Raw genomic sequence first — 8,815 nt, forward strand, 5'->3', positions numbered from 1 at the left:
CAACAAATGCTGGTGAGGATGTGGAGCAAAATGAACTTTTTACATTGTGGGAATGCAAAATAATACAAGGCACTTTGGAAGACAATTTTACAGTTTCTTACAAAACTAAACATACTCTTAGCATATGATCCAGTGATCACACTGCTTGGTATTTACCCAAAGGGTTTGAAAACTTATGTCCACATAAAAATCCTGCATAGGAATATTTATAGCAGCTTTACTCACAGTTGCCAAAACTTGGAAGCAACCAAGATTTTCCTCAATGGGGGAATGGATAAATAAACTGTAGTACAGCTGGACAATGGATCATTATTCAGCACTAAAAAGAAATAAGCTATCAAGCCACAAAAAGGCAGGGAAAAAGCTTAAATGCATATTACTAAGTAAAAGAAGCCAATCTAAAAAGACTACATACTGTATAATTTCAACCATATGACATTCTAGAAAAGACAAAACTATGGAGACAGTAAAAAGATAAGTGCTAGCCAGGGATGAGGAGGAGGGGGGAATGAAGACAAAAAACACAGAGGATCTTTAGGGCAATGAAAATACTAGAATGATATTATAATGATGGGCATATGTCATTATACATTTGTCCAAACCCACTGAATGTACGGCACCAAGAGTGAACCCTAGGGTATGAACTTGGGGTGATTATGATGTATCAATGTAGGTTCCCCCTTGGTAACAAATGTATGAATCTGGTAAGTGATGTTCATAATGGGGAAATCTTGGTACCTTCCTCTTGGTACCTTCCTCTCAATTTTGTTGTGAACCTAAACACTATAAAAAAATCATTTAAAAAAAGCTTTCTGTCAAAGGAATACCATTATTATCATGAAAACAAGTTGACTGAATATTATTAAGCAGAACTCTAAGGTTCATGTAATAACTTAGAAATCTTCTTCATGGAAAAGATATCCAGAAAGTAAAAAGACATTAAGTTCAGTCAAATTTTTAAAGGAGTTCTGCCATCTAAATAGTCACAAATTCGCTGTATTAAAAGGCAATGTTATTTATATTACTGATTAATCATTTATCTGGAATGTATTTATATTACATTTACATTAATATGTAGCTTTTTAATGCAATTCTAAAATTTGTAATGTTAAATATTTACTTTTGGATCAGGTTGGCTAAAAGATTGAAATAAAAGTCTGATGAGCATGTGTCTTCTTTAGAAATCTAACTTATCTAGGATGAATCCTCAAGGTAGGCCAAGTCCCATTTTGGATCATTTGAAATGAGCAATGAGGCAGAAATTCCAATATCGAGAACCTTCAACTAAGCAAGTAGTTGTTCTATTGATACTTTATTCTGTAACCTAAATAATATTTAAGAACCATTAGCTCCTACCCACACTAGTTTCAAATATTCTTGATATTTTGTTCACACATATGAATCAAAGCTATATATGAAAATTATGGTGTTGAAATCTTTGCCACGAACTTTGGAATCTTGATTTAAACTTTCATGGAAGCAGAGGCTCCTGGGAAATGTGTAATTTTATAACAAAGTCAACACATTATGGAACCCATTACTTCATCTTACCCGGTAGCTAAAGATTGAATATATCTGCCTTTTGCTTATGTTTATGATTATTCTGACTAGACCAACTAATGTGAAAACTTTAAATAAAATAGAAATTGAAAAAAGATCAAGGAATTTCTTGAATGTTGTTAAGTATTTTAGATTATATTTTGTAAATCATATGACCCACAGAACATTTTTGTGCGTTTTTAATTTATTATTATTTTAAAATATTTATTTTTAGATTTTATTAATTTTTAGAGAGAGGGGAAGGGAGGGAGAAAGAGAGGGAGAGAAACATCAATCTGTTGCCTATCATATAGGCTGTGACTGGGGATAGAACTGCAACCTAGGTATGTGCCTTAATGTAGAATCAGACCAGTGACCTTTTGCTTTGGAAGAGGATGCCCAACCAACTGAGCCACACCAGGCAGGGCTTTTGTGCATTTTTTAAAGGGAGGGGAATGAAAGACAATGATTTTTTAGAAGGCTATTATAATTGTTCTGGTGTAAGGCAATGGGAATTGGTGGGGAGGGAAGGGCTTAAACAAGGATAGAGCAGTAGAAGAAAAAGCAAGGGATTTGAATAAGAATATGATGGGACCTAGGCTTTTTTTAAAGAAAAAGAGTCAATCTGGCCCTATAATTTAGAAAGTAATGGACTAGGTGATTATTTACAAATACCACTCAAGAGAGAGATCAAAATGAAGAAAATTTTAGATTTCCGTAAACTGAGAATGTTGACTACCCATGTTCTTAGGTTTTTTTTTTTTTTTTTAAATTACTAAAAAATTTGAGACCTTCTGGCCAAGATGGAGGGGTAGGTAAATAAACTGAGTCCCCTCACACAGCCTAAAGGACAACAATAAATCTAAGAAACAAAAATAACTAGAACTGCCAGAAAATCGATCTGTATGGAAGTCCAAGAACCAAGGAGTTAAAGAAGTAGCATTCATCTAGACTGGTAGGAGGGGTGGAGATGGGCATCTGGGGCAGAGAGAATGCATGACAAGGTGGACCAGGCCGGTGAGGTGGCTGGAGGACCAGTGGCTGGAGGTCCCACATTTGAATGCGGATAAAGTGGGAGGAACAACTGGGGAGCGAGACAGACCACGCAACCCAGGGCTCCAGTGTGGGAAACTAAAGCCTCAAAACCTTTGGCTGTAAAAATCAGGGGGGTGTAGCAGCAGGAGATACTCCCAGCCTCACAGGAGAGTTCACTGGAGAGACCCACGGGGTCCTAGAATGTACACACACACACACACCTGCAAATTTGCACCAGAAGGGCCCAACTTGCTTGTGGATAGCAGAGGAAGTGACTGAAAGTGGGTTGAGAGCTGAGGAAGCGGCATTGTTCCGTCTGACATCTCCCCATATTCAGCACCATGACAAAGTGGGCTGTTCAGCAGCAAAGTGGGTTGCCCCGCCCTGATAAATATCTAAGGCTCCGCTCCTTACAATGCAACAGGTGCACCAAGACACAAAAATACGGGAACTTCCGGCCAAGATGGAGGCGTAGATAGACACACTGTAACTCCTCACACAACCAAAAGAAGTACAACAACAATTTAAAAACAAAAACAACCAGAACTGACAGAAAATCAAACTGTATGGAAGTCTGACAACCAAGGAAATAAAGAAGAAACATTCATCTAGACTGGTAGGAGGGGCGGAGATGGGCAGCTGGGGCGGAGATGGGCAGCTGGGGCAGAGAGGACCACAGCAAGGCGGTGGCTGGCGGACCCAGCGAGGTGGCAGATTGTGGAGCGGGGTGGGCAAAGCTGCAGCTGGCCAGTGAGGCAGCAGCTGGTGGACCAGGTGACAGACTTCGAAACCCAGGGGGGAGTTCCAGCTTGGGGAAATAAAGCCTCAAACCACTGACTGAAAACACCTGTGGGGGTTAAGCCGGCAGCAGGAGAAACTCCCAGCCTCACAGGAGAGCTCATTGGAGAGACCCACAGGGTCCTAGAATGTACACAATCCCACCCACTATGGAAGCAGCACCAAAAGGGCCCAATTTGCTTGTGGGTAGCGGAGGGACTGATTGAAAACCTGCAGAGAGCAGAGCAAGCGCCATTGCTCCCTCTTGGACCCCTCCCCCACATACAGCCTCACAGTGCAGCCACGAGCATTACCCTGCCCTGGTGAATACCTAAGGCTCCGCCATTTTCCATAACAGGCATGCCAAGGCAAAAAAAAAAAAAAAAAAAGAAAGAAAGAACAGATCAAAGCTCCAGGAAAAATACAACTAAGCAATGAAGACATAGCCAACCTGTCAGATGCACAGTTCAAAACACTGGTAATCAGGAAGCTAACAGAATTGATTGAATTTGGTCACAAATTAGATGAAAAAATGAAGGTTATGCTAAGAGAAACAAAGGAAAATGTATAGGGAACCAATAGTGATGCGAAGGAAACTGGGACTCAAATCAACAGTGTGGACCAGAAGGAAGATCCAACCAGAAAAGAATGAAGAAACAAGAATTCAAAAAAATGAGGACAGGCTTAGGAACCTCCAGGATATCTTGAAACATTCCAACATCCGAATTATAAGGGTACCAGAAGGAGAAGAAGAAGAACAAAAAATTGAAGACTTATTTGAACAAATAATGAAGGAGAACTTCCCTCATCTGCCAAAGGAAACAGACTTCCAGGAAGTCCAGGAAGCTTAGTGAGTCCCAAAGAAGCTGGACCCAAGGAGGAACACACCAAAGCACATCATAATTATATTAACCAAGATGAAACAGAAGGAGAGAATCTTAGAAGCAGCAAGAGAAAAGGACACAGTTACCTACAAAGGAGTGCCCATAAGACTGTCAGCTGATTTCTCCAAAGAGACCTTACAGGCAAAAAGGTGTTGGAAAGAAGTATTCCAAGTCATGAAAGGCAAGGACCTACATCCAAGATTGCTCTATCCAGCAAAGCTTTCATTTAGAATGGAAGGGAAGATAAAGTGCTTCTCAGATAAGGTCAAGTTAAAGGAGTTCATCATCACCAAGCCCTTATTATATGAAATGTTAAAGGGATTTATCTAAGAAAAAGAAGATCAATAATATGAACAGTAAAAATGACAGCAAAGTCACAGTTACTAACAACCACACCTAAAACCAAAACAAAAGAAAACTAAGCAAACAACTAGAACAGGAACAGAACCACAGAAATGGAGATCACATGGAGGGTTATCAATAGGGGAGTGAGAGGGGGAGAGAGGGGGGAAAGGTACAGAGAATAAGTAGCATAAATGGTAGGTAGAAAATAGACAGGGGGAGGGTAAGAATAGTATAGGAAATGTAGAAGCCAAAGAACTTATATGTATGACCCATGGACATGAACTATAGGGGGGGAATGTGGGAGGGAGGGGGTGTGCAGGATGGAGTGGAGTGAAGGGGGGGAATGGGACAAATGTAATAGCATAATCAATAAAATATACTTAAAAAACAAACAAAAAAAAATAAAAATGAAAAGACAAACCATGGAAGAAGAAAAAAAATAAAAAGACAAAAAATATGGCCCAAATGAAAGAACAGATTAAAACTCCAGAAAAAGAACTAAGTGACACGGAGATAGCCAACCTATCAGATGCACAGTTCAAAACACTGGTAATCAGGATGCTCACAGAAATGGTTGAGTATGGTCGCAAAATAGAGGAAAAAGTGAAGGCTATGGAAAATGAAATAAAGAAAGATATACAGGGAACGAACAGTGAAGGGAAGGTAACTGGGACTCAAATCAAAGATCTGAAACAGAAGGAAGAAATAAACATCCAACCAGAACAGAATGAATAAACAAGAATTCAAAGAAACGAGGAGAGGCTTAGGAACCTCTGGGACAATATGAAATGTTCCAACATCTGAATGATATGGGTGACAAGGAGATATGGGTGACAAGAAATTGAAAACTTATTTGAAAAAATAACGAAGGAGATCTTCCCTAATCTGGTGATGGAAATAGACTTCCAGGAAGTCCAGGAAGCTCAGAGAGTCCCAAAGAAATTGAACCCAATGAAGCACACGCCAAGTCACATCATAATTAAATTACCCAAGTTTAAAGATCACGAGAGAATCTTAAAAGCAGAGAGAAAAGAAGACATCTACCTACAAAGGAGTTCTCCTAGGACTCTCAGCTGATTTCTCCAAAGAAACCTTACAGGCAAGAAGGGGTTGGAAAGAAGTATTCAAACTCATGAAAGGCAAGGACCTACAGCCAAGATTACTCTATCCAGCAAAGCTATCATTTAGAATGGAAGAGAAGATAAAGTGCTTCTCAGATAAGGTCAAGTTAAAGAAGTTCATCATCACCAAGCCCTTATTATATGAAATGTTAAAGGGACTTATCTAACAAAAAGATCAAAAATATGAACCACAAAGTGACAATAAAATCACAACTATCAACAAGCGAACCTAAAAAAACAAAAGCAAAAACAAACTAAGCAAACAACTAGAACAGAAACAGAATCACAAAAATGGAGTTCACATGGAGGGTTATTAGTGGAGTGGAGGAAGGGGGAGAATGGGGGAAAAAGTACAGGTAATAAGAAGCATAATTGGCAGGTACAAAATAGACAGGGGGAGGTTAAGAATAGTATAGAAAATAAAGAAGCCAAAGAACTTATTGGCACAATCCATGAACGTGAACTAAGGGGGGGAATGCTGGTGGGAGGGGGGTGAAGGGTAAAGGGGAATAAAGGGGAGAAAAAAATGGGACAACTCTAATAACATAATCAATAAAATATACTTAAAATTACTAAAAATTTCTTAGCTAGATAAAAACAACAATGTAATAATACCAATGACATTTCTATACGAGAAAGGTGCTATTGTTATAGCCATCTTATAGTTAAGGAAACTGAGGCACAAAGAGATTTGTCCAAAATCACAAAGCTTTCCAGAGCTGTCTGGTTCCAGAGTCCATGTTCTTAATTGTTACACTTGCTGAAATTGTAATGCTATTAAGAGAAATTAGGGAATCTAAATAAGAAAGATGCATTGTTCCGTATGTTAAATTTTGAGCTTGAGTTTTCTGGCAAGTAAGCTGATCATGAGGAATCTTAGTTATGGAATAATCAGGAATAGACAGCAATTTTGGGAGACTTGAAGAAAAAGAATGTAATGTAGTACAGAACAGAGAACTAGGAGTTGAATTATGGGATGGAATAAAGAGGAGGAGCTAGCAAAGGAAGCAGAAGACCAGTAAACCAGGTAGGTTGTTTTAGAAATTGTCTTAAAAGCAAGAGAAATGGGATTTCAAGGGGTTGGGGGAATAGGTATAGGGTGTGCCAAGAAAATGAGGAATGAGAAAACAGTTGGAAACTAGAACTCAGATAACTTGAAAGTGTAATTTCAATGTGCTGTCATGGAGTCATTGATAAAAGCTAAAGAATAAGGTGGAAATGAAGGGGGTGACTCTTTTGAGAAAAGTTGTGTGGACCCCAAGAATATTCATTTGATGTGAACCCCAAGAAGGAATTTATCTGCTGAGATGGACTTCCTATGGTCAACTGGGGCCCAAATTTTATACATAGTAAGATCTTAGTGACCGTTTGGTGACGAGCTTCTCACATCCTCTGGGTACCAAGAACTTTGGACAGAATTCTTGGTTTCCTGCATTTTGCCCTGCCTGCCTGCTCACGCTAGCAGATGTCAATAGCTGCAGGGAAATCCTGGTTTCCTCTTAATGTGCTAAGATGTGCCCTGTCCAACAGAAATGTGCAATTTGGATACCTCATTTACATAAAACAGACCTGAGAACTTGGGTGATAAATTTTGCTATAAAAAATGGTCACCCCTTTGGTGGAACACAATTTAGATTGCTACCTGAATCTGAGTGTCCTGGGCTGCATCTCCTTTTTGGTCAAATAAATTCTTTTTTATCCTTTATTATAAAACTGACTTTGGTTTACAGTTAACAGTACAGCGACTGGAGAGAGTAGTAGCACTGAATTTTTAAAGAATGGAAACTGTTTAAAAATTGGAAGAAGCCAGCGAATAAGAAGATATTGAAGCTGTGTAAGACCTTAGGAAATGGTGGAAGAAGGAAGTGGGAAGAAAGGGTGGCATATACAGTCTTGGGAGAAAGACTGGTTTTGGAGAGAAGGGGAGAATGGATTAATTTGATGAGGATTTTTGAGATAATAAACAGGGTGTGTCTATAGATATTTTAATAGGGAGATAATATACCAGAATGGGAATCCCGTAGCTTTGATCCCAAAAAACCAGGTGAAGTTATCTATTAGTATAGATTGGGACTGACACCTTGAACAATGAAACTTAAATAGTGAAAATGAGGCAACCAGAGATTAGTAAAAAAATAATTTTAAGTGGGAGTTCAGTCTAGAATTCATACCCGACCAGGTCCGTTGTGCCTTCCTCCAGTGAAAAACCACACACACCTTGTGACCCCTGCGAGAGAAACCAGAAATTGGGGTAACCTATTAGAGATTGGCCCTGAAAACTATAAAGGAGTTGAATGATTCTGAGGCATTACTATATCAACAGAGAATTTTAGTCATAAATGAAGTTGATGACCTGGGAGATTAAGGACTCGATTTGTATTGCAAAGTTGTGAGCCAGGGGAAGGTGGGGCCACGGCCAAGGCCATCTCGAGGCAAGCGTGCATAGTGAAGAGGCTACGTTCAAACGGCTTATTTTGGCTTTGATTTCACGTTAGTCATTTATTTCCCGTTTGGCGGGTATAAGGCTAGGAACGTCCATTTCAGAGCCACTGAGAGTAATCATAAAACGTGGGAGGACAAATCTAATCCAAAAGCTGAGGCTGTATTTTGCTAGTCTAGCTGCATTCCTTTTTCACTAACTGGCCAATGCTGCCGCCTTATGCAAAGCCAGCACGACGGAGATCTGCTTTACAGAGTCAGGGACGTCAATAGATCAGCCGGGGGCGTGCAAAACTAGCGTGTAGATCAGCGGCGAGGAAGGTCCCAAATAGTTACCTCGCCTGGTAAAGCGCTCCGTCAACAGTCAACAATAAATTGCTAAAACAATGAAAGGTTCTGAGGCCCTGGTTAAAAAGGAGAGGTGGGAGCAGAGTTTTGCGCCGCCACACCCTGCCATTTCCGCAAAAAGCGTCCCACGCGGGGGTGGGGGCAGCAGGAAAACGCCCCTCGCGGGACCTGGGCAGGAGCCTTGGCGAAGGGGCCGCAGCTAGGGGCGAGTTTCCCTCCCAGTCTAGGTAAAGCTCCAAAAATGGCGGGCAGCAACTCGGCTCCAGCGAGGCGCGCAGGCGCCACCATGGTCGTCTTTCCGCCCGCCTCAGGCAGCCCAACGCCGGT

General features: G+C 40.4%; 1 protein-coding gene across 3 annotated transcripts in view; it reads right to left on the reverse strand.

The window, feature by feature from the left end:
* Positions 1–8,782, reverse strand: part of SLC35G2 (solute carrier family 35 member G2) — a 105,912-nt gene extending 97,130 nt beyond the window's left edge. For 2 of the 3 annotated variants that reach the window (XR_011651547.1, XM_045199664.2), the window contains exons 1-2: positions 8,477–8,782; positions 7,873–7,928 (exon numbers count right to left, since the gene is read on the reverse strand). The gene's annotated coding sequence lies outside the window, so the exon portion shown is untranslated. Of the gene's footprint in view, positions 1–7,872; positions 7,929–8,054 lie in introns of all 3 variants that reach the window. The other variant, XM_045199665.2, reaches the window with a different exon arrangement.
* Positions 8,783–8,815: the final 33 nt, after the last annotated feature.

This window comes from Desmodus rotundus, chromosome 8 (genome assembly GCF_022682495.2).
Source record: "Desmodus rotundus isolate HL8 chromosome 8, HLdesRot8A.1, whole genome shotgun sequence".
NCBI lineage: Eukaryota > Metazoa > Chordata > Mammalia > Chiroptera > Phyllostomidae > Desmodus > Desmodus rotundus.